The sequence below is a fragment of the Hylobates moloch genome, unplaced genomic scaffold (genome assembly GCF_009828535.3).
Source record: "Hylobates moloch isolate HMO894 unplaced genomic scaffold, HMol_V3 SCAFFOLD_8, whole genome shotgun sequence".
NCBI lineage: Eukaryota > Metazoa > Chordata > Mammalia > Primates > Hylobatidae > Hylobates > Hylobates moloch.
The window spans coordinates 22,181,834-22,208,878 of NW_026652283.1; the positions used below are offsets into that span (position 1 = coordinate 22,181,834).

At 35.5% G+C, this 27,045-nt stretch overlaps 1 protein-coding gene across 2 annotated transcripts in view; it reads right to left on the reverse strand.

Moving 5' to 3' along the window:
• Positions 1-27,045, reverse strand: part of SOX5 (SRY-box transcription factor 5) — a 415,087-nt gene that overhangs the window by 80,029 nt on the left and 308,013 nt on the right. The window lies entirely within an intron of this gene.

Consider the following 27,045-nt stretch of genomic DNA (forward strand, 5'->3'; position numbering starts at 1 on the left):
TGTCCTCAAGGAAATGCAGGATGAAGTTAAAATGCAAGAATATTCCAGGCAGAAGGAACATAACACGCAAAGCCATAAAGTTAACCTTCAAATCAACCAACAAAATATGTTTATTAGCATTTAAGACTTTTCTGTGCACAACAGAAGACCTTCCTCTCCCTTTTTGAAATAACACATTCCTTTTACTTCTCTTTGGCCAGACGTGAGGTAAAGCTATTTTGTTGTCCCCACTACTGCAGCAATGCTGGAAGAGACTGTAGAAAAAGATACCTGGTTTCTTTCACTTAGCGTTAACATTTTTGAACTCCCTCCAAGGTGTAGCATGTATCGGTAGCCTGTTATTGTATTGTTGAGAAGTACTTATTTGCGTGGGTGTATAATATTTGTTTATCCATTTGTCTAGTTGACGGATAGTTGGATGATTTTTTTCCAATTTTCCAGTGAATAATCCTGCTATGAACATTCCTGCACAAGTTTTTGTGTGTTTTCATTTCTCCTGCTTATCCATGTCCTAGGATTGGATTTGTTGAGTAATGTGGTATCTTCATGTTTACCTTCTAAGGAAATTGTCAGACTTTTCTGAAGTGGCTGAACCATCTTTCATTTCCATAGCTACGTATGAGGATTCCAGTTTCTCTATATTTTCTTTCTTTCTTTTTTTTTTTTTTGAAACAGAGTCTCACTCTGTCGCCCAGGCTGGAGTGCAATGGCACGATCTTGGCTCACGGCAACCTCCGTCTCCCGGGTTAAAGCAATTCTCCTTTCTCAGCCTCCTGGGTAGCTGGGATTACAGGTGTGCGCCACCGCGCCCAGCTAATTTTTTTGTATTTTTAGTATAGATGGGGTTTCACCATGTTGGTCAGGATGTTCTCTAACTCCTGACCTCGTGATCCACCCGCTTTGGCCTCCCAAAGTGCTGGGATTACAGGCGTGAGCCACCGCACCCGGCCTTATATTTTCATCAATACTTGGTATTGTCTTTTTAATTATAACTATTTTAGCAGGTGTGAAGTGGTATCTCGTAGTTTTAATTTGCATTTCTCTAATGATGTTGAGCATCTTTTCATGTACTTATCAGCCATTCCTGTCTTTTTTGGTAAAATATGCATTCATATCTTTTGCTTTTTTAAAAAAAATTAAGCTGTCTTATTATTGAGTTGTAAGAATTACTTACATACTTGAATTTTAAATTTTTTTTTAGGTCCAGGGGTACACGTGCAGGCTTGTTATACAGGTAAACTTGTGTTGGGGGAATTGTTGCGTAGATTATTTTGTCACCCAGATATTAAGCCTAGTACCCAATTGTTACTTTTTCTGCTCTTCTCCCTCTTCCCATTCTCTACCTTCAAATAGGCCCCAGTGACTGTTGTTCCCCTCCGTGTGTTCATAAGTTCTTATCATTTAGCTCTCACTTATAGGTGAGAACATGCAGTATTTAGTTTTCTCTTCCTGTGCTAGTTTGCTAATGATAATGGCCTCCAGCAGTTCCACTTATGTTCCTGCAAAAGACAGGATCCCATTCTTTTTTATGGCTGTATAGTATTCCATGGTGTGTATGTACCACATTTATCCAATTTGTATTTCTTTAGGTATATGCCCAGTAATGGGATTGTATTTATATCCTGTAATGTGTTTTACAAATTGAGCTGTCTTATTGTTGAGTGGTAAAACTTCTTTATCTATTTGAATTTGACTTTAAAGGGTAAAACCTATCAGAGAGACTGTGCAAGAGTCCAGTTTAATAGGACTATATAGCTATTATCAAAATATTCATAATAATAAACAATATAATGGGGGAAAAAGGTAATACAAATAGTTTCCTCTCAAATGAATTTTTTATACACTTACACAAAAAGTAATTTTTTATTCTTTAATTTTCAAAAATCCTAACAGAGAAGAAGTACAATGAGGGTTCTAAAGGGATATGTGTTCTTTGTATCCGTCAAGGAATACTGGGCATGCCTAGGTAGGGCTCTGAACATTGATGACTTTCATTAACCACTAAGGTGACTCCTGGAAAAAATGAAGAGTAGACAGGGCTGACAGCCAGCTCTCAGGACTGAGACTCTTGGTCAAACCTGAGTGGAAAGGGTCAGGGGTAGGGAATAGATGGAAAGAGTTCTCGGCTAACCTCCTAAGTGGTTAACCCACAGAAGTGGGTGGAGGCTGGGATTGTGAAACGTTTCTCCTGTTGCTTCCCCAGTTCTATCACAGACCATAGGGGAAAAGTGATTGGGGAAAGGTGCCTAGAGGAAGGCGGGAAGGGTTGTCACTTAATTTCCAGTCTAGAGTCCCAGTTGGGGAAGAATTCATCCTGAAGGGAGTAAGGAAGGGTATACTAAGGACTAGACTCACTGGGGGGAGCAACTTCACATACACATCATCTGAGAGATTTAAAATCTTTTGTATTTGTACACAAATTCTAATGAAACTTGATGGCAAGCAAAAATGTATTACAGTGCAAGAATGAACAAACTCAGACTTGCTACAGATTTGTCCATATGAAGGAGAGCTAATAGCTGTTATGTCAGTGGAGCATAATTTAAAAAACGAAGTTGCAGTTGTTGGGTGTATAAGGGTCTGAATTATCAGGTCAAGCAAGAAAATGACTTGAGTGGACAAAGGCCTCAAAAGGCTAAAGAGTTAGTTGGTATCACCAGAGGTTAGTGACTGGCTGCTGAGGCTCAAGCCTGTAATCCCAGAACTCTGAGAGGCCAAGGTGGGAGGATCACTTGAGGGCAGGAGTTTGAGAAGAGCCTGGGCAACACAGTGAAACCCCATTTCAACAAAAACTTAAAAATAAAATAAAATTAGCTGGGTATAATGGCATGTGCAATCCTAGTTACTTAGGATGCTGAGACAGGGGGATTGCTTGAGCCCAGCAGTTCAAGGCTGCTGCAGTGAGCTGTGATTGTGGCACTGCACTCCGGGCCTGGGCAATAGAACAAGATTCTGTCTCAAGAAAAAAAAAAAAAAAAAAAAAAAAGATTGATGGCAGGAAGATAAGCCATCAGGGGAAAAATGTTACCAACTTCAGAAATGAAATTTTCTGCCTTCAGAGAAAACAGGTGAGCCACTGGGAAGCACGCTTGGTGAAATAGGGGACTTGGAGGTGTGGGCTCCAAGGCATAAATTATTATTATGACCCACACTTCCTTGAAAACATCACTCTTGCCTGATATAACTTGGAAAAGCTTGGATACAAAAGTAAATAATTACATCTGGCTATAGTTTGGGTTTTACTGTTAAAAAGCTATAGTGAAGACATGTACAGAAGATATAATGTAATTTATTTAAAGCTGCTATCACCAAATATTAATAATACAAAGACAATCTTGATTTTTCTATTCCAAATTCAGTCTTACTCAGGGTGATACTTGGATGGAATACGAAGCTATCAATGAGGGATGGAGTGTTAGGAGGGTGTGAAGATAGCATCCTGCTAAAAATTAAAGATACATTTGAACTTACTTAAATCTTAAGACCTTTTTCACAGGTATGATGCTCTCACGCTGTCTCTGTTACACTGCAGATACTAAAGCCTATAAATAAGAAACACTTCAAATGTACGGGGTTTTAAAAGGCTTCCTTCATTACACACCAATAAATCTTAAACAGCTAGAAAAAAAACATTTTGACTTTTATAATTGAAGCAGTTCCTTAAAGAACCAGATATATTTTGTGAGAGTCATGTAAGAACACCCCAACTGATAGTTCCTCTTTCGCTCCCTCCCTCCCTGTATTTCTACTCCATAAGCCATCTTCGTGTACTGCACAGTAATCCATTACAATATGTTCCAACATCTGCCTCCCCATATGATGTATGACCTATTCGACTGACCCTTTCTATGCCGCTCCAGACTTGCTGTTCATTACTGTGGGAGGATGAACACTCTGCATCTATTCCTGAGGTCACCAACCAGCAAATACATCTCCATTTGGCAAGGTAAGAAGGACACTGGCTGGAAGGCTCTTCAGATCTCTTTATGTATCAGTGATTATACTTATATCTTTAATTAGTTTAATTTAGGGAAAAAATATTGCTGAAATTCCCTTCAAAGCAACAGTAAGAAGAGAAATCCTTGTTCATCAGGAGAAAAATTTCTGTTGCTACTAAATTTCATTATTTAATTTGGGTATTATGAGAATTACAGTATTATCAGAAAGAGTTCTAAAGCAAACACTTGTCTCTGGCTGAGTTCATATTTGTGAAATCATTTTTCAATGTATCCCAATAGATTGGGGGGTAGTAATCAAGCCATTTTTAAATAGCATTCTAACTCAGTATAAAGACAATTTGAGTCATTTCATATTAAATTAGACTACATATTATTTTGTATGTCATAAAAACATACTTCCAGAGTACACACTTGCTGGAGGCTTGCGAATACTTGAAACACATACGGGGAAGAAGTACAAGAACCACGATTTTCTCCACGACTATGATATGTCAATCATTTTGCTAGAAGCTTGCATACTATTTCAGGGATCACCACAACAACTTTGTGAGTTTGGTCAGAGGAAAAATGAATTGAACAGTGGTTCAATAACTTGCCAAAGGTTAAACAACTTGTAGTATCAGAAGTCCAAGTAACCCTGAAATTCTTCTGTGATGTAATGCTACTATGGGAAAATACTTTCCAGGCAAAATGTTATATGATTAAATTCATCTCTTTTGCAGTGGGATAGAGGTGGAATCCCCCACCTGCTGGCCAGTGAAAATCTGAGTCAAAAATAATAGTTTCCAAGGCCAAGGGTTAAAGGCTTCAAGAGTGAAAGACTTCTTGAGTCAGTAGTAACAGAACTCAACGCTTCCTGAAGAAACCACAAAGTCACTTAAGTTTACTATTATTGTTGTTGTTTTGGTTGCTGTTTTGTTTTGCTGTTATTACTAACAAACAACACATATGAGAGGTTTTAAAAAAGGACTGCTTCTCATGGATTCCTCTCTTACTTTTTTCTTCCTCCTTCCCTCGTAAACCTTTAAGATTAAGAAAGTATCACGTACAAATATTAGTTTTGGTTCTTTGAGTGTACAAATTATGCTAAATAAAACTACATTTCAGGGGAAATCTGGACAGAGAATAACAGCAGCAATAATAATGATAATAGCTGAAGTTTATAGAATGCTTACTGTGAGACATGTCCATGTCATATCTCTTGGAACCTTCTCAACAACCTTAGGAAATAGGTATTCTTTTTATTTTATGGAGCAGGACATTGAGGCCAAGAGAGAGTAAAAGTCATCTGTCCAAAGTTGCATAGGTAAGACATCAAGCTGAAGTTGGAATCCAAATCTTTTTGACTTTTTACAGAGCTCTTAACTCTTAGCCTATGTCTTAGGAATCTATTTTCTGGTCATTTTAATACAGTAGAAGGGTTTGTGTGCTCTGAAACAAAGAGTTAGACAAACCTGGGAAGGGTAATTCAGAAAACACCTCTTATGGAGGCTGGATCTTCTGATAAAAGCGATAGTATTGGGGACGCAGAACAAGAAAGAAATGTGAAGTGTCCAATGGGAAATTTTTCCTGGTATCTTTCATCCGTTTACATCCTTTTGGCTACTGCCAGTAAAAAGCGCTTCAGTTTGGTTTTCTTCTCAATTTGATACTTACTTTAACCATTTAAATAATTGTAGGAAACAAGGTAATGAAATATGGAGAAAGCTGTTAATACGTCTTATTATCTTTTATCATTCATGCTTTTATTCATTGAAAAAAATTATAAAGTACCAATTTCATGATAGGTCTTTAGCTCCCTAGATCTTACATAGAACAAGAAAGCCATCAATGAAATAATTACACAAATGAAAAGTAAAATCCCAAATGTGCAAAATTTGGTGCTCTAAGAGCATGCAAGCGAGAGCTACACTACAGACAGGCAAATCAGGGAAGACTTTCCTGTAACTATGAATACTTGGAGATCAGAAGGATGAGCTGATATAATTACACACATACAGGAGGAAAAAAGACTGGCAGAAAAACTACATGCTGGGAGGAAACATGACAAGTTCATAGTATCAGGAAGAAGCCAGTGAGATGCAGTGCAGTGGGAGAGATGTCTACAAAGGTAGATGGGAATATATCGTAATTTAATAAGAGGAACGACAGAATTAAATTTATATTCCTACAAAATTAGTCTAGACATAATATGGAGAATAGACTTGGAGGGTTTGCTTCACCTACAACCCATTTTTAATTGAAGTAATGTCTGCCTAATCACATTTTTACAGATTTAAAATTGATTTAAAATTGATTATAGAATAAATCTGTATATATAATTTTCAACATTCTGAGCCTCATCTTTATTTAAATATTTGCTCTTTCTTGTATAATTTATATGAAGAATTAATCATATAAAACTATGCTTTGAGTAAATTCATGGTGGCCAACCTCAATTTTTCTAGACCATTTGAAAAAGAAAAAGGTATAGAAAAATGAGTCCTTTTCACTACCCCAACACCTATAACTCATAAGTCGATTAAAATAACAATAACACACTCCAATAGCGCTTTGCATTTACAATTCATTTTTACTTTCATTGGCTTTTTTGATCACAATAGGCTTCATTTTCAATTGCACAGGACTTATTTCTCATGTACCAACGAAGCAGTACAGAGAAACAATTCTTAACTTCTGCTCTCCTGCCTTAAATTGATGCATTCATTTAATAAATATTTATTGGGGACCTATTATGTGCCAAGCACTACTCTAAATAATTAGAAAATATCAGTAAAAACTATCTCTGCTTTCATGAAAGGATTTTTAAACTTTTTCCCAAGAAGACTTGTAAGAATTTAATGTTTATTTGTCACATAGTTCTTTAATATTTCTCTATTTGACACTACATATTAGCTATGATTATTATAATTGAGAACTTATATATCCACAATTCTTAACATTTATAAGTAAATGTTGTTTTTGAGAGAACTAAAGTCATTCTTAAAGTGTATGTTTGAGGGATACGTGTGACAACATGGATGAACCTTGAAAATATTATGCTAAATGACATAAACCAGACACAAAAGGACAAGGTACTTCCTCATATGCAAATTCACAGAGACAGAAAGTAGAATAGAGCTTATCAGGGGATGGGGGACGAGGAAATAAGAAATAGGAAATAATTAATAAATATTAATTATTTAATTTTTGCATGATGAAAATGTACTGGACACAGACAGTAGTGATGGTTATATAATATTGTATATAATGCTACACAGAACCGTACACTTAAAAGTGGTTAAGATGTAAGTTTTATGTTATTCATATTTTACAATTTAAAAAGTGTACGATTAAGAGGGCGTTAGAAAAAACTCACTATTTTCCAGGAACACATTAGGCTTTATTTCTCTACAACCATTTCCTCCTATTTTATTCCCATGTGTTGGTATATGAACTAAAGAGAACAGGTGCAAAGAGGGGAAGGAATATTGTGATTTTAAAGTAAAAGAAGGTTGGAAATATTAGATTCTTTAAAAAATACTTAACATACTCCCAGCTTTGGAAACAAACATAAATAGAAGAGGAAAGAGTACCAGATCCTAAATCACCCAAATCCAGTAATGCCTTCCAAGTTAAAGAATGCTCTGAAACAAGAGCTATGAGATCAACCCACCCTTCACTGACTTTGCAAAAACCACGGCATTTGCTAGTCACACCGTAAAAGGTAGTTCTCTCCTCACTTTCCCTTCCTACTCCAAAGCTAGCTTCTTTTTCATATTCAGATGACTGTTTATGAGCTCAATCCTGTTTCAACTGTCACTCTTTACATCAAGGAAAGATAGATGGGACACACCAACCCCAACCTAAATGACCTTTGGATGTGACAAGAGTTTTAGGTCAGCCTTGCTAAATGGAGGCCTTGGTGTATGGAGACATGCCTTGGGGTGAAATTTACAGTGAATTTATTATCTCCCAATGCCCTTTGGACTGCTTCCCACCATCAAACACCATGGCAGCACTTGGAACAGGAAGAAATACATTAACTGGAATCTGATCGTTTTAAAAGGTTACAGCTGCCCAAATATAATTTAATTTCATACTTGCCCTTTGAGGGTTTGGTGTATATTTTCATTTTATGACTGCAAATGATAAAGCTCTTAAGATTCCAGGCAATAAAAAGAGACCAAAAAAAAGTACTTTAAGGGCTAGAAGTCTATTCAGTTCATATTCAATGAGTGAAGTGACAAATTAGCTTTTTTAAAAAAACCTAATATTTCTCTTTTTTATTTGTATCATCCCTTATTCCTTTTCTGATCCTACACTTCAATGGTTGGTTGATATCAGTAGGTGAACTCCAACCTCAGATCTCAGCGAATTTGAAAATAAAAAGGATGATTTTTTTTAAATGAAGAAAAATCCATCAGATTTGAAGTGAAAATATCTCAGTACGAGAAACAAATATTTTTGCAGTAGCATTTTATCTCACATAATTGGGAAAATTTACCCATTAAAATATATCAACACTGCGCCAACTTACCATTGATCCTATATATCACACTTCCATAAACTTTAATAAAAGATTCACAAAATCCTACTTAAATACTATGCTATACCATCATTAATTTAATTGGTAAATATTATTACTATTATTTTATTGACAGAAAATCAGAGATAAGGCATTGTTAATGCCACAGAATAAGTCAGAAAATCAGAAACAAAATTCAGATAAACTCATCTATAGTCTATTATTTTAGCCATTAAAAAAAAAACAAAAACAAACTTTTGCCACCTCTTTTTTAACTCGATACCTTACCAGAAGACTTAAACGTTCTTTAAAGATCAATCCAGTAGAGTTTGAGGCAATGCATACTTTGGATTCAAGGGTAGTAATGAGAAAAACAACATGGTGAAACTTTTAACCCATACAGGTCAAATGCAACAAAGTTGTGTTTCTGTGTGTGCAGGAGCCTGGCACACACATGCATATGCCATTCATCCATTCTTTTATGCAGTCAGCAAAAACATTTTTTGAAACGTACTGAGTTAGATCCTGTGAAGTTTATACTTTTAAACAATATTTTAATTATAAAAGAGTACTTCTAACATATGAACAGATGAACAGCAGAGACAGAAGCATAAAGCATTTAAGTATTATTATAAGACAAATGTATTAGATAATTATAAACACTGATATATTTTTATTAGCAAATTTTAATTTGATCTTGATATGCTACTGTGTTAAGAGTGTTTTGCACATTGTTTAACCTGCATACCAATACCATGGGGCAAATTACTATTCTTATTTCTAGATTATAAGATGTAGCCCAGCAGGTAAGGAAACTGCCCCAAGTAGCAAATCTAGTGGTTACTAAGACTCAAATGCTCTAGATGGTACTTAGAAACAGTGTTATTCATTTACTTGTTCATTTATCCCTCTTTCATTCAAGAAACATAAAAGACCTACCTAAAGTGAGAAATATTACAAAGCAAATATTATCTAGGAATCAATTCTCAGAAGTTTTATCAAAAATAGTCTTATTCACATTTCTACAAAAAAAGGTATAAAATTGGCCAATAAACGTACAAAAATATACCCAACCACTAATAATTAATGAAATGAAAACCCAAATCACAATTAGATTATCACCTCACATCCATTAGGATAACAATTATAAAAAAAAGAAACATAGAATTACCACATGATCCAGCAATTCCACTTTTGGGTATATACCGAAAATGGATTGAAAGCAGGATCTAGAAGAGATATGTGTATATCCAATGTTCATGGCAGCATTTGTCATAATAGCCCAAAGATAGAAACAACTCAAACGCCCATAGACGGATGAATCAATAAACAAAATGTGGTATATAGATACTGTGGAATATTATTCAGTCTTAAAAAGGCATGGAATTCTAACACATGCTACAACATGGATAAACACTGAAAACATTATGTGAAATGAATAAAATCAGATATGGAAGGCCAAATACTGTATGATTAAGTGATATGAGATGCCTAGAACAGTTAAATTCACAGAGAGCAAAGGTAGAATGCTGGTTACCGGAGATGAGGAGATGGGAGAATGAGGAGTTGTTGAAAAATGGGTATGTAGTTTCAGTTTGGGATGATGAACTGTCCTGGAGACGGGTAGTGGTGATGGTTGTACAACAGTGTAAATGTATGTAATGCTACTGAACTGTGTACGTAAAAATGGTTAATATGGTAAATTTTATGTTAAACATATTTTACCATGATAAAAAGAAACCTACAGAGGATTCACACAAATTAGTAAAGTTTTAGGTCACAATTAAAATTTTTAAGAATAGGCCAGGTGCGGTGGCTCACGCTTGTAATCCCAGCACTTTGGGATGCCGAGGCGGGTGGATCACGAGGTCAGGAGATCGAGACCACGGTGAAACCCCGTCTCTACTAAAAATACAAAAAAATTAGCCGGGCGTGGTGGCGGGCGCCTGTAGTCCTAGCTACTCGGAGAGGCTGAGGCAGGAGAACGGTGTGAACCCCGGAGGCGGAGCTTGCAGTGAGCCAAGATCGCGCCACTGCACTCCAGCCTGGGTGACAGAGCGAGACTCCGTCTCAAAAAAAAAAAAAAAAAAAAAGAATAAAATTAAAAGTAGAAATTTACCTCAGCAAAATAAGGTGAGGAGTAAATACAAAGAGAAAACCAAGTGTTTACTTTCTAGAGCAAATGCTGGATTGAAGGACACCAGACAGAACTGAAAGCAGTTTTAAAATGCAAGGAGCAAAAGAACACCTATTACAATGTAAGACACCTGGTTCCAGCCCACGCTCAAACTCCACTGTCTTATCAACCACGCTTAGACTTTCTGAGAAGGAGATTGGAGAATTGCTTTCTGAGGTTGTCAAGGAGATCAAGAGAATTTTTGGGGTTGATGGAACTGTCCCATATCCTGACTACAGAGGTGGTGAAAATTCAGAATTGTACATCCAAAATATAGCCAATTTTACTGTATAATAATTTTAGAAATTACAAAACAAAAGATACAAATGCAACAAGATAAAAAGGATCTCACTCAACAACTTTGACTTATACTTCTTAAACATTTTGGCCTTTCTTCCTAAGTAAGAGTTAGAAAGTGGGAATTTGCTACCATTTGAGATTATAAAGGTTTTCTAAAACACTAGCTAACTTAGATTGATCCCTATATAAGTATAATATACCATATGCATATAAAGAATGAATAGCAAATGTTTTAAGTGTGCAGGAGAGCAGGTAGTCAGGGTTCACCATGCACCATTTAAGATAATAAGAATATAACGTAATGATAGTAGACTTAAATAAACAAAGTGAAAAGCAATTCTTTCCATTTCAACTGATGCTAAGAAACCAATTGTGCAGTACTTTCTGAGTACAAAAATAATGAGCTGTGCTTCCACCTCTACGTTTTTCCTTGCCAAGAGAACTCACACTTCCTTCCCAATCTCTGAAACACAGTTTGAAAACATCGCATTCTAATGGGAGAGTGGGTGAAAGTGGGGGCTGTTACTGGTGTTATGGTCTAAATGGAATCCTCTCTCTTTAAAGTTATTTGGCTTTATTAATACAAAGAGATGAAATATGGATGAAAACATTTGAAGGCTTGTTATCTTCTAATACATATGATGTTATCAATTAGATTTAGACAAAACAATCCCCGATATCTTTTTCTTTGATATCCACCATCCTTGCCACTTGAAATTCCCAATTCCAACTCTTGACTCATGTGCTGATATATGGATTACTAATAGAATTGTTCAGCCAAGAGGCAAATATTTGTTTTTGTTTTTTGAGGCTAAGTCTCGCTTTGTTGCCCAGGCTGGTGTGCGGTGGCGTGATCTTGGCTCACTGCAACCTCTGCCTCCCAGGTTCAAGTGATTCTCCTGCCTCAGCCTCCTGAGTAGCTGGGATTTACAGGCGCCTGCCACCATGCCTGGCTAATTTTTGTATTTTTAATAGAGATGGGGTTTCACCATGTTGGTCAGGCTGGTCTCGAACTCCTGACCTCATGATCCGCCTGCCTCGGCCTCCCAAAGTGTTGGGATTACAGGCATGAGCCACTGCGCCCAGCCTCAAGCAAATGTTTCTAAAGAAGACAGTCCTTCCATTGTTTCAGAATTGTGGGAGAATAAAAACGTAGCTAGAACTTGAAGAAAAAAGAGAGGAGGAAAGTATTGAAGAAAATAGTTGAGGGGAAGAAAGAGGTAAAGAGGAATTAACAGAGGAAGGTAGTTAAAAATAGAGGAAAAAATGAAGAAAAAAGGAAAGAGAAAAAGAAAGAAAGAGAGAGAAACAGAGAGAGTTAGTCAAGAAATAGGAACAGAAAGGTAAATATTTGGAAATTCCTATTTTTAAATCTTTAGAAGCCCTAAGGACCAAAAAGTATATGGTGTCCATCTAGTTGGCTATGCAGTTCAAAATAAAACAGCATTCTGATTACTGCTATGAAACTACTTTATGTCCAACTTGTTACTTATTTCTAGATGGTCCTTCTTTTTCATGTGTAAACATGTTCTTAATGTTCTCAGGTTGTCTCTTGGGTTATCTAGCCCTGGTCTGACCTGCTCATCTTCCTTCTTATTCCATGGAGATGGAATGAGAGTAATTAAAACCTTCCTGCTTAACTGGATCTTCAGAGCTGGCTGGACAATTTTCAAGGTTCCAAAGCATTTCTTTTGAATGCCTCAAATCAACGCTTGCCTCATTATTCTTCTCCCATTTTTTCCTTGATAGCACATGAATAAATGTATCCATGAATCAGGAAAGTCCACTCACAAGGTGCAGAGTTTCCTTCTGGGGATTTCTGGGCTCCTGGCTACTTTCATTAGTGGTTTTTTTGTTTTTTTGTTTTTTTAAAAAATCTTATCCCTTTCTCCATGAGATAGATAGCTATACTTTTAGGTATTTAACAAATAAGGAAACTTGGGTGCTAGGTAGGTTAAAAGACATGAGACCAGATTCATACATCACTTCCGAGGCAGGTTGAGACTAGAACCCTTAATCCATTTATGCCAGAGGTTGCAGTTTTTTGTGTGTGAAAAATAAGACGTTGGCAATGACCTTAAGCAGTAGCATAGAAATAACTCCCACAAGCTTAGCGTTCCAATAACGGAACACCGGGCATAAACGGGTTAATTCACTGCTGTGTTTGTAGAGCAATATGCGAGGTTAGAATGGATCATCGTAGGTAGGCCAACTATTTTGGTTGCCTTTATAATGCCGTAACTATTCATTGTTGCTGTAAAACTCTCTTTATTATGACAAATACTACAAATTTCCAGTAACACAATGGCTTGCCCTTCCAAGAGGAATGTTTGTGCCTTTCACAAATAACTGTCAATGCTATTAAAGCAAAGCTCTAGTAACTTTTATGGAATGGAAAGAAAGAGAGACATAGATTACTTATATTTTTAGTAAGAATTGAAACACACATTTTTGTAATCTGACATCCAGAAGAAAATATTTCTATACTTAAGGGATATTTTGTTTTCGTAAAGACGTTCTGTTTGTATTGAATATGAGGACTTGGCTCCCAAAGGTGTTCAACCCCAACTTGAATTAAGATGAATTTCTCTATTTGCCTTAAACCTTTATACTGCAGAATACAATTTCTGCATCCAAGAAAGTTACTTGCTAACTTGAAATATGGATAGGCTCTTTGCCAGTTTTATACCCTTGAATCTAGGAGATAATGATGAATATAACAGCTAATGAGGCTGAATGCTTACGATACGCTGAGTATTTCATGTGTGCCATGTCATTTAATCCTCATAACACCTTTATCATGTAGGAATAACAGTATCTCATTTCACAGGTGAAGACACTGAGACTACGAGATATTCAATATCTTGATCAAAGATACATGCAAATAGGGCCTGTGTTATCCTAGAGCTCAAGCTCATAACCCATTACATTATACCTACCATTTAAATATTACTTGTAAGTCTTAACATTTGTAAATGTTTAAATAAAATTGAGTGGAGCACGTTTTAAAGGAAAAAAAAAAAAAAAAAAAAACACCTCAAGTCATGAAAGTCATCTAACTGGTTACTCTCTCTCAGTATACCAGTATACTACTAACTGGTTACAATGCAAATATTCTATGTATAAAAACTTGATATTTTATGGTTTTATATTGTATTTAATGCTAGGCTTGTATCTCAGGTCACACAAAAATATCGAAGTTTAAAATTTCTCTGGAAGAAAACCAGCAGCAGCATAAATCAAACCAAAACAAGAATAAAAATAAAGAATGTGTAAGGGCCTTTACTTTTTTTTTATTGTTTAACTTTTTTTTGTTGTTGTTTGGTTGTCTTTACTTTTCTCCTTTCCATTAATCAAATATTTTAGTTATACTATTCCTAAAATTTAAAATTTCTTTTAAACCAAAGAACGAAAACCAGGGGTAGGGGTGGGGGTGGGGAACTAGCCATATGAAAAATACTTAGAGCACATATTTAAAATAGTAGGAGTCATATGCTACAGTATAGTGAAATTTCAGATGGAATTGTCTGTTACCTTAAGCAACTATTACAGATGAAAGGACAATATTTTCTATAGTTCTGCTTCACTCCATAAAGGAAGTAATTGTAACTTTCACTAACACTGTTACTTTTAAAATGATATGTTGAAGAAGTTCTAGTAGTAGAGAAAGCAAGACATAATAGTGTTGTAATTTTCATGTTAGAGGCATTAATTACAGTGCCCCAAAGCTCACTGTAGCAAATAATTTGTGAGCATACTTTTAGTCTGTTCCCGCATTTCTTCCTGTTCACTTTCTTCATTCAAGGAGCGGTTGGGTAACAAAATGGAATACGACATTAAGAGAAAGGTCAAGATTAAGAAAAATGGAAAAACTAGAGTTCATCCCTCCCTTTCCTCTTGTTTTCATATCCTTAATTTGGCAGGAAAATACTGAAACTTCCACAGGAAACAGCAAATTTGAAATCTGCAGGGCTGGCTTAAGCTTTTTTTTTTTTTTTTCCTGTAGGAATCAAATAGGGCTCTATTTTCAAGTTCTGTGAAGACACTTGCCAACCAAACCCAGCTCGAAATTGTAATGTGGTTTTTCTTCTTGGTCCTTCTCTCAGAACAGTTTATTCATGACTGCGACATCTTATCTGCATGATTATATAATCATTTTTGAATACTATCTTTCTTCTAAGAAGCAAATAAAATGTCATCAAGACTTGTGATGTAAACAATCTCACTTTGAACCTTCTGTGTACAAATAGATATGAAACAGCATGCTTCTCTGTTGTTTTGTTTTCTAAATTCCTTGATCTTTCAATAGCTTTCCACAAAAGAATTAATTCACAGAACACAATCACTGAACTCAGCAAAATGAAAGCAATTCAGAAGGTTGCCATTGTTACCAATATGCAAATCCTAACCATTGTTTTATTCATTCTTTCTTAATTTAATGGCCTAAGTGCAAAATTAACAATTTCTCTTCCTATCCTTTTAAACAAAACAAATTAAAAATAACATATACAAATACATGCATTTATTTTTAAGAATATCATGGCAAAATGGGAAGAAGGTAGATTTAATTTTCAGTTGCTAGGATTCCGGGCACCCTTTTGTTAATATCTGTTTTAGCCAGGTCACTATTTAGAGTCTAAATTGCCTCATCCATAAAATTAAGGAGCTGGAATAGAAGAATGGTTTTTAAGTTTTGCTTAGCTGCAGAAATCTTTAACTCAAACAATTTTAACCAGCGGAACTTAATATATAAAACAAATAAAAGTCAATGGTACTATTTGGAGGGTGCTTGAACATACTTGGAGTCCGGTGAATAGTTTGAAACAACGTTTTCAACCATCTGTGAGGTCTTTTTCATTTCAAATATACTTGTTAGAATGATAGGTTGTTTGCCTTTCTGGAAACTCTATTCCACTTTCATATTTCATTCATTCTCTTTCATTTCAACCTCCTCTATCATCCACCAAGGATCCTTGACTGATTCGTCTTTGCATTTCTTATAATGCTTAGCTCAATAGCTTACAAAGAATAAATATTTGTCGAATAAATAAAGTTTCCAGGATACTATGGGTCTATAAAAATAATTCACTTTCACATTCAAGTTTGAAATAAAACTGTTTGGTCAAATAAAAATTTTCTCAATTCAAGAAATAATTTTGCTATAGACAACAGATAGGTGGAATAAGGGACATGTATCCTAGTGTATCAAGGACATGTATCTATTACCTAGGAAATAAATAAGCTTTAAATGGCTATACAAGAAAATATTTTTATATTATTTATAAAAAAGTTGCATATTACATTAAAAGCACCTGTGTAAAAATAATTTATTTCAGACTGTAAGAAATTTATTTAGTTAGAGGCAGCACATAGAAACAATTCATTTGCATTACCTCCATGGAAAAATGGGAATTGACTGGAGATGTTATTCTCATTTTACAGATATAAATATTGTAACAAGAATGAACCATAGCAAATATGAAAAACTACCCTTCACGTAACTACCCAGATTGTCTTCTGGATGAGTAAACTCATTGTCTCCCATAGATTGTTGCAATGGGCCTTTATTTTATACCACAGAGGCGAATGAAATTATTTCTTCAAAAATAAGACATTTTGTCTCAGTTTTACTAACATACTTTAGATGCTGCTCTGAAACATAAGGAAAGTTTGTCATGCCCTAATTTTCAAGACTTCCTTTAAGCAATAAAAAATAGTTCCCAAATCTACTAATAACAATTATTAATCAGCTAATACTATTAAATATTAACTCAAATCCAGCATATGGTATTTGAGAAATAATATATTTACTGTTCCAAGACTTTGCATGCATTACTTCATTTAATCCTTAACAATAAGAGTTCATTTATACCCACTTTGCAGACAAGAAAATTGAGGCATGGAGAGGTTAGGTAACTTGCCCAGAGTCACAGAGCTAGAAAGTAACAGTATGATAATTTAAGGAAGAGATGGCTGCAAGAACCACACTTATAAGCATTGTTATACTGCCTCTCACTATATAAAGTGCTTCTTAAAATATTAATCTAAAGACAATAGCTTAAAAAGATAAAATTGCTTTCATCATTTTATCTTTCCTCTAATTATCCCCTAAGACATTAGATTTTTGTGTGTGTATCTATATATAATTAAGTAAATTTTTCTGTGTATATTTAATTAAGACTCCACCCTATGTTACAAATTGTATGTAATGCAATTCGTATGTCCCAGTATTCGTATTTGTATGACTAAACCATACAAATAATGGATAAAAATCCATGGATAATATTAAATAGTTTTCTAGTATCAACAACAACAACAACAACAACAACAACAAAAGTCCCAGCATTTGTTCCTCTTAAGGAGCATCTGTCTTCATGTGGGTTATTGGTCCTATTAAGGTGGTAACTTTTATTCAGGTGAAATTTTACTCCCAAGATTGAATTTGTCTTCATAAAATATTCCTTAAATAAATTAAATACTAGTAAAATAAACTAAGCCAACAATTAGGCTGAAGAACAAATTTCTAAGATAAACATAATCTGTGAGCTTGAAACACATTAGTTGCCCTCTCTTCTTATCCATAGCCAAAACTAGAAGACTGAATATTTCTGTTTGTCTTGATAAAATTAAAAAAACATATACTTTAAAAATTTCAATAAATTGGTATTGTTCATAGAATTACATCTACTGCTGGTTTGGGACAGCAATTCTTTTACGTACATTAATTAGCCCAGAAACATTTTAAAGTCACCTAAAACATGTTTTAAGATAACACAGGATACTATCAAGGAATGGGCATGGACTTGTGACCAGAAAACCTAGCACTGACTAAAGTTATATAGCTTTAGTATAGGTAATAACAAAATTTCAAATATAATTTTAAAGTTTACCATTTATTTAATTGATCATTACAATAAAAATGAGTACTTTGGAAAAACACACGTGTACTGATGTTTCTGTTAGCATGTAATGAGACACCATGAAGCTGCTGAAAGCAAGAAAACACAGAAATAGTATGAAAAAGACACTGTGTGTACTGACTCCATTGTCCAAATGTCAACACCTCCTGGGAACTCTAGGGGTGGTAATAACTATGGAAGCAGTTCCTAATAGGTTCTTCCTTAAAGGGGATTCTCGAAAAACTGCTGGGCTCTGACTCTAGCCCATATGGGCTTGGAAAAGTCAGAGAAAATGTTGGCTGCACTTTTTCAGGCCGATTTGCATATGTTCTTTAGTATGCAAAATGTCTCTGTATATAATTTAATTGTTGTTGGGTTTTTTTTTTTGCCTCTATTAATACATATGCAAATAACTCACTCTTGCAGCTGTGCTGTATTAATCATATGTATGCTTCTGTCTGTCTGCCCTCCAGGCTCCGGGTCGAAGGGAGAGGAAAAGAAGGAATTCAGTCTTTTAACCTGCAAGAAAACTCACTCATGCAGACAGAAGTCCAACAGCAAACAGCACACCAGGGTTGCGACTGAACTGAAGAGCAGTTGATCATTACTCACTCTGTATGAAAATGATACGACCTAAAAGTTTAACTGAGTAGTACAGTATTTTGGTAGGTAAAGATGAATACTTAACAAGCATACATCCTTGTAAGTAATTCCTTCAATAACAAGATAAAAATCCTCACATCTAGATCTTTCTATATGGTTATTACTTCCTTATTGATTTTCTGGAAGTTTCTCTTGGCCAAGCATATAAAGCCATGCTCAGTCACTCACAGTGCTGCGAAATATGGAGCATTCATTTATCTGTGTCCTGTCATAACTATTGACCTTCTTCAGAGACTGGCAGGAGTTTGATAAAAAGATGAGCTTCAGTATTTCATCTACCTCTACCTTGATGTTACTCTCCATCACACAGGAGCTTAAGCCATTTCCAATATTATTTCGTATACCTATGATTGCTATGAAAAAAGATTGATTTCAGTTGATATTTTGTATGATTCATTCTCTAACATGATCACACATCATCTATCATTTTCTCTATTCCAGAGAATGCATGCTACTAATATTACTGGTTACTGAAGGTGTAAGCCCATGAGGTTTCATTTACGACAACTTGGAATTTTGAGCCTTTATTCCAAAAATATTATTATGAATTTTTAAAACAGTCCTACTAAAATAATTTTAAAAATTTAATTAAGTCAATAAAAATCACGATTGAATGCTACTTGCTGATTTTGAATTAAATAAGATCGTCCAAAAAGAATTTCAGTCTTTTTCTCCTTCTGCTTATCACTATCAATCATTGGTTGGAGTCAACATTTTTGGCTTCCTATAGGTAGAACAGGTGGCAACCATCTTTTGGCCAAGACAAATACAGTATTTATAAAGTGAGAAGTAAGTGGATAAATATTTCCTTCTAATTTCAAATCTTAGAAGTGTAGCAAAAAACAGAAACAGTACATTACAGAAGAATTATTACTATTAAAAATATTCATGATGCCCATTAAGTAAAATGCAAATTATAACAAAAATGAATATGAGAAATAAATGCTAGATGGATTGTTGCCATCATTTGATCTTATTAATTAGAAACAGATGATTCACTTAGCTGATTCTTATCTTGTCACAAATGTCCAAAAATTCAAAGTGTAACTTCGTTTTGTGTAAATAGTGATATTCATTTTTAATATTAAAATGAACATAGATAAGTAAGCTATATAAATGAATCCCTCACTTTTAAAAAGAGTCAGCATCAGTATAATAAATAAGTAAATATGTAAATCATCATTGGCTCTTGGAGGTAAAAAAAGAGTACTTGAGGATGAAGAATGAAAAAAAGAAGGAAGGAGAGGAAGAGAGAAGAAGGTAAACTCAGTGTATGGGACGGCTAATTGGCTAGTAATTATTTTGATAAACACATCCTTCCATTATTTAGAAATAATTCACTTCAGTATTGTATTGGCAGAATAAGCCATGAGTCAAATAAAAGTACCTCCAGTAGTTCATATTTTTATGTATATCTATACACACACTATCACATAATATAGGAATTCTCAAGTATTGTAACATTTGGTCTTTTATTGTGAATTATAATGATTTTAAAAGAATTAGATAAACTGAAATAAGTGCTAAAACACATTCTTTATGCAGCAACCCACTGTTATGATAAGACAAAGGGAGGAAAGAGCAGGAGAGAGAGAGAGAGCTGTGGATTTTTCATACTCTTAGAATCTTCCAATGGGGGCAAGAAAAAACATCAAGTTCCCTGGCCATTAAATTAATATCATTTAATGCAGAAATCAATATATGCTGTTTGTTTTATTAAAAATTCTTATGACCATTAGCTATGACAGTTTCTTTCTTTTGCAAGTATGCATTGAATACCTGCTATTTGCTAGGCATTCTTCTGGATACCTGAGATACATTATTGAACAACAGCAACAATTCCTGTCCTTGTGGGGCGGTACATTTGGAAAAGAAAGACAATAAATAAGCAACATAATACATCTTATAGTATATTTGAAGATGACTAGTGCTATAGAGAAAAATGTAGAATAAAAGAGCTAGGAAGTGTGCTATCTCTTAGGATCCATCTTACAATTTTAAGTAGGTTGGTTAAGGTAGGCCTCAGAGAGATGGTATTAGAGTAAATACATGAGTGAAGTAAAAGAATTAGCCTTCCATGCAGAGGGAAGAGCTAGAGAGAACAGCTAGCACAAAACTCTAGGAGTGGAGTATGCCTTGTTAAGATAAGGGCCAGAAAAGAGCCTAATGTATCCGGAATAGACTGAGTAGGTGCTGTGGAGCAAAACAGTTATAAAATTGATGTTTGTAAACATTGTAGTGCCAAACATGCTACTAGGCACAGAGAGTGTTTTCATACGTTTCTTTTATTTCATTACGTGAGAATGGTTTATTACAAAATTTCAACATTATCTTAATTAACCAAATTCAAACTATTTTTTTCTTCTATCAGCCAACCATGCCTTTGATATTTGAAATTCTGCTATTGTCTCGTTTTAAAAGGTGATTAATTAATATAGAAAACTAATTATTAGTATTCAGCTTAATTTCAATATTATAAAGCAAGATAGCTATTTGAGCAAAATAGATGAATAATTTATTGAAAGTACATTGTTAAGATTCATTCCTCATTCCTTACTTAACACATATTTATTGAGTCCATAAAATATTTCAAGCACTTGGTTAAGTGCAAATGATGGTAAACCATTGACGCTACAGACTTTACCATCTGGTAGATGCCAGAAAGTACGATTTAAAACATTCTACCAGCAATGTGAGAAGGGAAATACAGCGTGCTGTCAGAACACACGGGAGCTACTTTAAGCCAGACTTAAGACCAATGAAGTCTTCCCTGAAAAAAGTGATGTTTTAATCTGAAACCTGAGGGGTAAGTGGGATTTGGTTAGTAAAGATGGTGATAATGGGGTTATTTCCTGGGGTTATTCCAGGAAGAGGAAACACCACTTGTAAAGATCCAGGCTGGAGAAAGAACTTCAAAACACCAGAGAGTCATTTAAGGTCCTTGAGCAGGAAGAGGACATGACAAAATTTTCTAAAATCAGAAAAGGACATGGATGAAGCTGGAAACCATTATTCTGAGCAAACTATTGCAAGGACAGAAAACCAAACACCATATGTTCTCACTCATAGGTGGGAACTGAACAATGAGAACACTTGGACACAGGACGGGGAATATCACACACCGGGGCCTGTCGTGGGGTGGGGGGAGGGGGGAGGGAGAGCATTAGGAGATATACCTAATGTAAATGACGAGTTAATAGGTGCAGCACACCAGTATGGCACATGTATACATATGTAACAAATCTGCACGTTGTGCACATGTACCCTAGAACTTAAAGTATAATAATAATTTTTAAAAAACATAAAAAAAGGAAAATTATTCTGGCTAATGCGTAGTGGAGAGTGCATTGAAAGGGGCAAGATCAAGATAGAAAGACCAGTTTAGGGGCTGCTGTGGTGAATTAGGAAAGTAATAAGGATAGCTCGACCCAAATGAGTGACAATTATGATGGAAGGAAGTGGACAGATTCTTGGTGTATTAGTAGGTGGAATGAAAAGCTAGTGAATGAATAAATGTATGGGGAAGAGGGAGGAAGAGAAGCTAAGAACAGCTCTCATGTTTCTGGGTTGAGAAATAGATGAAATGGAGTCATTCACTAAGACCAAAGAATAAGGAAGTCTAGGGACAAGGCATACAACTACTGATGAGTTCCGTTTTGGACTCAGTTTACAGTGTTTGTAAATTTCTGTATATTTCCTCTTCACAGTCAACAAGCAGTTGGCTAATGTGAATTGAAGCCCAAGGAAGATTTAAAATGCATAAAGAAAAAGACAGATTTAATATTAAAATAATAAATGGTGTCTATGGCACATGCTAATTTGTATTATTTATACACATGATCTAGGTTAAGCTGATTTTCTCCATAAAATAGCAAATATATATGATGATTTTTAGAATATTTTAACTGCTTCTGAAAGTACACAGTAAGGTGATTTTTCTACCTAACAATTTTTTCTTATATAAGGATCTCCAGGGACATAAAATAATAGTTAAGTAATAAACAGTAGTTTTCTTTAAAGCATATCATTTTGCTTGTCTTTTAAAATAATTGTACTTGTCTGCACTCTTTAATAAAAATTCTGGATTTACTTATCATAATATTATCCAAGTGTGAACAATTATATACAAAAGGTTATTTCAAATGAAAACACATATGGTAGGTAAACAAAGTCAACTATAAGTAGGAATAGATTTATAATGTCCTTTATTTAATCTAGGTGTTCAAAAAGAAGTACCTGAATTAACATATATCCATGTAAAGAGGCATGAAATAGAAAATTCAGAGTCCGAAGTAGACAGCTGTCATTATGAATCCTGCTACTTCTTTCATTATTGCAAAGCACACAGAATATTCGTATTAATGTCAATTAGTCAGCATTAGTTATAATTTCATTTGCTGGTTATGAGTTAACAAATGTCGGAAGAAGGGCAATGCCTCCAAAGTTTAACATAAAGTCTCCTGTACTTGAAGAAGCAAATACAATTGTTCAAAGGCCATGGATTTTGGACTCTGTGACCCAGCTTTCTTCTTTGTCAAATGGAGATCTTAATACATAACACAAAATGTTGTAATACGAATTAAATAAGATAATCCTTGGAAAATCTTTACCAGAGAAAATAGCTTAAGAAAATATTCCATAACCATGGGTGATATTAACTAGTGACATCAGTTGTTACGGCACTTTACATGAGTTAAAATCATTATGTTTGCACCCAAGGAAAAGAAAACAGAATCCTTTTGTGTTTAAAATATATATCCCCTCCACATTATTCTCATTACCATTGAATAAAGATTAATTCAGAAAACCACTAGTTCTTTGGCAAGGCTATTTCAGTTGTTCCTCCAACTGGCCTTCCTACTGTTACCTCAACCCATCTTACTGCTGCCTTATCGGGTACAGCTGTGAGTTTATCACTACCTACTTAAAACATACACGAACAGATTAAACAAAAACAGAAAATGAGTGAGAACAAGCCAACAACGACAAACTCTTCAATGGTTCTAAAGAAAGACACCAGCAATTGGTACCAGACAGCACCCATAACACCAACCATACGCCCCTTATTAAAACCTTGCTGACCTGGCCCTACTTCAGTCAATGTTCATGACTGTCTCTCATCTCTCTCTCATTCTTCCCACCCTATCTTTCCTTTCCCACAATATATATGAGCTGATGTCTGGTGAGGGAGCTGAGGAGAGAGAAGATTGGGTTAACAGCTTTACAGGGTGGCTTGGTTCTTAATGGTCTTCCCTGCTTACCCAAAAAGCAGAATTCATAGAAACTGGAGAAGCCAGAATAAAGCAAATCTTGAATGTTGTTCCTCAACTGGCTTTTGGTTGAGCTAAAAACCTAAAGACTCCTCCATTTGTAGTGTGGTGAGAAAGGTCTTAGGATAACTGGACAGTGTACAGCTTGGTGGTGTATTTTATGTAACTAAAGACACAGTAATGCCTGTTTTCTCTTCTGAAGTTTTCTAAAGCTGGAGGTGGGTTGCTAGAAAACAGTGCAGTGTTTGCTGCAGGCTGAGATGAGGACTGAGATGTACTACCACCACAGCTCTAACAGGGCACAGAAGAGGACCTCAGTAGAAGACTATAGGTTTCTCCATGGAGCAGCACAGAGGGTGAACAAAGGCAGGTGTCATGCTACCCAGGTAGCTCCTGGCCAATAGTGGTGACACCCCAAATAAAAAAAAAAGGGTAAGAAGCATAGATCAACAGACCTGGCTGCCCCTCTCCTAACAGACCAAGAAAAGCTGTTCAATACACAAGAAAATAGCACACACACTGTCTCCACGGTATCTCAGGGCAGACATACCTTCCTAAACCCACCCACATCTGCACAGGAACAAAACTGGAGCTGAAGAAGCAAAAGAGTAAGCTGCACCCTTCTTACTTCTGGTCTCTAGATGTGGGATTCTTGACTAACGATGGAAGGGGAAGCAGTGAGATATGAAATGGATATGAGATTAAAGTTTCCAGCAGGACCGACTTTCAATAACTGAAAGGACTGGAAAGTGACGCAGTCTACTCAAGATATTTTTTTTTTTTTTTTTGGAGACGGAGTCTCGCTCTGTCGCCCAGGCTGGAGTGCAGTGGCGCGATCTCGGCTCACTGCAAGCTCCGCCTCCCGGGTTCACGCCATTCTCCTGCCTCAGCCTCTCCGAGTAGCTGGGACTACAGGCGCCCGCCACCACGCCCGGCTAATTTTTTGTATTTTTAGTAGAGACGGGGTTTCACCATGGTCTCGATCTCCTGACCTCGTGATCCGCCCGCCTCGGCCTCCCAAAGTGCTGGGATTACAAGCGTGAGCCACTGCGCCCGGCCTACTCAAGATATTAAGAGACGGAAAATAGAGATTTAACAGAGCATAATTAAAAGCAGAGTTTGGAGAAAATTAAAACTAGCCCATGTATTATACTCCACTGAGATGAAACATCCCAAAAATAGGTTTCAAAGATTGGGGTGAATTTTAGGTAAGGCTTATAATAAAACATCTGACTAGGCATTGTAGTTAGCTTTTCTCTCACCCATCTCGGCAGGTTTGTGGAGAAAAAAGAATTTTGATGCTATTTTAAGGCAAGGGGAGGGAGAGTAGCAGATATCCTTTGTAGCTCTGGGGAAGGCTGAAGTCAAGGTCAAGGGGTCTGTGAATATCGTGTTAGGAACAAGTAGAAAAGTGAGTTGGTGTAAGCACCCTAGCAAAAGTGAGAGTCAGTCCACTTCAAAGAAAAGCCAGGTTCTCTGATACGACATGCTTTGGGCATGTGTTTGATTCTGAATAACAGTTATTTTCTCACTGCAAAAAAAAAAAAAAAACAAAACTTTTTTATGTTTATGTAAATGTGTTTTAATAGTAGCTGATGGCTTTCCATGAAAAACTTTTGGATTATTAATTTTCTTGTTATACTACAGGATTGATTATTTGAGGCTCTAAAACTCATGCATTTTAATGGGTACAATACCACTTCTATGAAAGGAACTTTATCCCATTTACATCTCAAATCATAGTTAAAGTAAGAGCATATATGTTTGGTGTCTAAAGTTTCTCTTGTTCGGTGACAAAATTGTTTATATTTTAATATCTTAATGTCTCAAGATATTTAATATCTTGAGATAATCTCATATATTATAAAAATAAAAATCTCACCTATTATAAAAATAAAAATTAGCATCAGATATTCTCCTACTGTCTGTACAGGAAAAGTTGATTAGATTGTTGCTTAATATAGCTACTTTGGAAGAGAGTCGTGCAGTGAACATAGGAGTTGCCTCTAACTTGCTCTCACTTCCTCTTATCGTTAATCCAATGGTCAAAGGAGAATGTCTAACTTGCTTTGCAAACCAACATCCGAAATCTCTAAAACCCCTATTCCTGTATTTAAATCTATTGCTGGATATTATTCCCTCTTGCTAATTCCACTGCTCTTTTTAGTTTTACCTATTACAATCACTTTTTCATGTTATAGTTATTCCCCAGATGCCATTTCAAAGGGTAACAAATGTTATGTTACTTTTATTGTCCCCATGGCTCCAACACTTCCCAAGACATTTCCAGCTCAAAGAAAACAGATACTCACAGTGTAGTTCTTTGCAGAAAAGGTAGAATAGAAATGAACGTTATTAACCTCTGTAGAACACAGTATGTCTCAGCTTTCACACTGGTAGTTCCTCCTGTGAAACTCAACTGGCCTTTCAGAAAACCACCAGGTCTTCTGGCAAACCCATGTGCAGGCCAGATGTATCTGTCTCTTGATGCTACAATATAAAGCTATATTTTCCTTATAGACTAAGATAACCTATCATGACAATACCTTTTCACGAAGAAAAATTAATTATTAAGTATAATTGCTTTATCTCTGGCTTCATAGGCATACTGCGTCTTTCAGGGTAACGAACATATAAAACTTCTCACAAGAGGAGAGTAATCCTATTATTAGATGATTTTCTATTCCCAATGCTTGCATAATCACAGGTCCACAATGGTAGAAACTAAGGAATGTTTTGTGGGATGCTGATTCAAAAATGTCAACAGTTAATCAAAGCTACCTGTTACTATAATTGTATTGATTTTCTTTTCAACCTCAGAGACAAAGCTTCTAAAATCACTTGGACAGCTGGTAAAGTTATTGTTGACATTCTCGGATTATAGGAATATGTATTCTGCACGGCTAGAAAAGTCTTAATGGGGATGACTGGGATAAAGTTGTGCTTATTTAGTCTCCAGCTTATTTGGTCTACTTTTCCTTGCTTGCCCAACTGAGCTGGTATTAGCAGGAGAACAAAGAGACCTACAGACCATTTCAATGATACTGGGCATCCTGAGCAATCTTAAATGCATTTTTGTTAAGTCTCCTTGCTCCTCAAGTGTCTGAATATCTTTTGCAGGTTTTTTTGTTCTTTTTACCTTGATAAGGACCACTTTGTGATAAAATTATGGCACACAGTAATCAAAGCAAAACTACAGCTCACTTTCTTAATAATACTGGCAAGAAAAGAAATACAATAAGCTATGTTTAGTGCAGAAAACAGGGCTAAA